A 3,845-nucleotide genomic window follows, 5' to 3' on the forward strand; every position below is an offset into this window, starting at 1 on the left:
AGTCCCTAAATTTTACAATTATGACTCACATTAGTTGTTGGAATAATTTCTGGCATACAAACATTAACAAACTATTCACATGGAAGGCAGGATGATACGTTAAAACTTGTAAAATGACATCCTTTTCTTATGGCTCTCATATAACCTAAAAACGATGCCGTATCACTTGCTTTGTGAGAAAAATTTCAATAGACACCATTCAAGATGTTTTTGGGCTATTTAAGTGTCAATACCAAAACAACATCATTTTACAGAGGCTAGCGTGGTATCCGACTGTCTATGACAATGTTTCATTATATCTGTGCGTCAAAAATTGTTCCAGGGACTAACATGAGTCGTGTTTGCAAAGTTTGAAAACTGAATAGGAGCAATGAAACTTCAAAGACTAAATTGAGGCTTACATACAAATTCATGGACCAAATTGAGTATTATTTCTCTTCTTTTATCTTTGCCAAAATCTCTTCCAACTACAACACCGACCACTGTTGTTCTCTATCTTTTCTGCTAGTTACTACTTCCATCACCAGTGAGCTCTTTCTTCTTTCTTGCCAATAATATCTCTCTGTATTTTGAACTGTCACTCTATTTGTGTTTACTCTATTATGGTGGTTTGTTCAGTGAGATATGCGTTTAGTTCATGAAGGAGGACGAAGAGGAAAAGAAGTTGTGAAAATTTTAATTTAAATTTAAATTAGGAGAGCATAAACTCTTTTTAATCTTTTATATTATATCAAGGCTAGACACTCGTCATGCACTTGGACTAGATTCTTGTCACTTACTTAGATTAGACAACTATTAAGCAATGGGTATGTACTAGATACTCATTATATATTAATAAATTAAAAAATTAATTTTAGCAACATAAATAAAATAGATATCTTTTCATGTTACAGAGAATTTAATCCCCAGAGCATATTAATTTTTAGTAACTTATTTATTGGTTTGTCACTTCTATGTAGATAATAGCAACTAATTTGTCCTTTTATTTTATTATTAACTAATTAGTCGAATATTCTCAAATATTAGAGACAAATTTTTCAAAAGTTTTTGAAGGACTAATTTATACAATACAAAAAGTTATTAGTAACTGATTTGGATATTATTAAAGAAAAAGAAAACATTTTACCCGCAATGTTTATGCTTATTTTTTTTGCTATTTTCATTTTTTTTAATTTTACTCTTAACACTACTAGAAAACTAGTTATTAAAGACGGATATTTTCTACGGATTTTATCCCATGGAAATACAGAGGAAATTTCAGAGGAATTTTTTTTCAAAAAATAAAAAAAATGGATTAGCATAAATTACAGACGGAAAAGAGAATCTGTCGATAATTCCGTCAGAAATTAATTTTTTTCGTGAAAAATAGTTACAGACGGAAAATTCATCAGTAATTAAATAGACAAAACGCTGCGTTTTATTAAATTATTACAGGCGGATTTTTCGTCTGTAATTTAAATTTTCCGTCGGAAAATATTAAATTAACCCTAGCTCAGATATTACCCTCTCGATCCATTCACACTCCACACAAGTTTAGCAGGAGCTTCTCCCTCTATCCATCCACGCTCTCTCCATCGCTCCGTCCACACTCTCCCTATTGCAGGAGCTTCTTTCACCGCCGCCGCTCTCTCCATCGCTACGTCCACGAAGAAGCTCCATCAACAAAGAAGCTCCATCGCTTACGAGCTCCATTTTCCTGCTTCTGTTTGAGCTGTGTTTCAGTCCCCCTCCATTTAGATCTGTGCTTCAGAATTTCAGATTGCGTTCTGGTAACCTCTATTTCTCTTTTTTTCTGTATTCTCTCTTCGAGTTCTTCATTTACTTGCCCTCACTGTATATTCTTCTCGTCTCATGATCTGATCTCATGGATCCTACTTAAAATTGATATATGCATGTAATTTGAATCTGTGATACATTTACATGGGCTTCGTATTGTGTAATTGTACACACTTGCGTTATAATTGAGATCTATTCATGGTGAGATTTGTATTTGAATGTTCTTCAAGATTATTGTTGGATCTTCTGATTTAGCTTTGAGGTTTGTAATTGAGGTTTGGATGTTCTTGTTGGCTCCCAAGACTTTATCAATTTTAAGTTTTCATTTGTATTAATCATTTTTAGCTTTGAGTTTTGTACAGAAAATGTTCATGACTGGTTTCTCTGGTGATCTGGAAGCTTCTCATGGCAAGGCCACACAATTAGCAGGAGAAGCTATAACCAATGTAAGAAATGTTGCAACCTTTAATTCAGAAACCAAAATTGTTGGGCTTTTCGCTTTGAGCCTCGAAATTCCACTACAACGGTGCTTTTGGAAAGGACAAATTTCTAGAAGCGGATATGGGATAGCACAGTTTGCTCTTTATGCATCCTATGCACTTGGTCTCTGGTAAGCATCTTGGCTTGTGAAGCACGGAATCTCTGATTTCTCCAAAACCATCCGAGTGTTCATGGTCCTCATGGTCTCTGCTAATGGAGTTGCCGAAACTTTGACATTGGCTCCTGATTTCACCATGGGAGGCCGAGCTTTGAGGTCAGTCTTTGATCTCATTGACCAGAGAACCGAAATTGAGCCGGATGATCCAGAGGCCACCCCTGTTCCTGATCATCTTCGAGGCGAAGTTAAACTTAAGCATGTGGACTTCTCTTACCCCACGCGGCCCGATATGGCTATTTTTTGCGACCTCAGCCTTCGTGCGAGGGGGTAAAACTCTGGCTCTTGTGGGACCTAGTGGCTGCAGCAAGAGCTCAATCCTTGCACTTACACAGAGATTCTATGATCCATGTTCTGGTAGAGTCATGATTGATGGAAAGGACATAAGGAGATACAATCTCAAGTCTCTAAGAAGACACATTGCTGTGGTACCTCAGGAGCCATGCTTGTTTGCGACAACTATTTATGAAAACATTGCCTACGGACATGACGTGGCCTCTGAAGCAGAGATAGTGAAGGTTGCGACTCTTGCCAATGCTCATAAGTTCATATCTTCTCTTCCAAATGGATACAAAACATTTGTTGGGGAGAGAGGAGTTCAACTTTCTGGGGGACAAAAGCAAAGAATAGTAGTTGCTCGGGCTTTTGTGAGCAAGGCTGAGCTTATGCTTCTTGACGAAGCAACTAGTGCGCTCGACGCTGAATCTGAGAGGTGGGTTCAGGAGGCTCTAGACCGTTCCTGGTCGGGGAAAACAAACATCGTTGTTGCACACATGCTATCAACCATCAGAAATGCCAACCTGATTGTTGTGATTGATGATGGCAAAGTAGCTGAACAAGGCTCGCATTCGCACTTGTTGAAGAATCATCCTGATGGGGTTTATGCGCACATAATTCAATTACAAAGATTCACACATACCCAAGTTATTGAGATGGCATCTGGTTTAAGTTCTTCAACAAGGCCAAAAGATGTCGAAAGACAAGGTTAGACATTAACGGCTACAAAGAGAACAAGGTTAGACAAGATTTGTATGTGTTTGAGTTAAGACTTAACAATGAGAACAATAGGCCTATGCTTTTATTTCAAATCAGTCTCAATTGATTTTCTGATATTTATATTTGTAATTGCTTTGCTTTTATTTCAAAGCTTGTCTCTCTAGTAATCCACTCTTTCTTATGTTTCTTTCATATTCTCTTGGGGTTTTTTCCTACTAGCTAAATTATTCATAAGATTATGAAAGTTTCTTTGATCCAAGGCTTCGGATATGAAATGGGACTTTCTAATGAGGGCTTAGCCTCTTTTCTATATCCTTTGATATTTGGATAAAATTTCTTTTTTCTATTATTTTCATACCCACTCTCACCTCTGCCAAAAAAAAAAAAGCAGGAAGCTAATCGAAACAACAATGGGAAG

General features: G+C 36.8%; 1 pseudogene; it reads left to right on the forward strand.

The window, feature by feature from the left end:
• The first annotated feature begins 802 nt into the window (after window positions 1-802).
• Window positions 803-3,420, forward strand: LOC112794942 (ABC transporter B family member 1-like; annotated as a pseudogene).
• The last annotated feature ends 425 nt before the right edge of the window (window positions 3,421-3,845 follow it).

Source organism: Arachis hypogaea, chromosome 4, assembly GCF_003086295.3.
Source record: "Arachis hypogaea cultivar Tifrunner chromosome 4, arahy.Tifrunner.gnm2.J5K5, whole genome shotgun sequence".
Classification (NCBI taxonomy): Eukaryota; Viridiplantae; Streptophyta; class Magnoliopsida; order Fabales; family Fabaceae; genus Arachis; species Arachis hypogaea.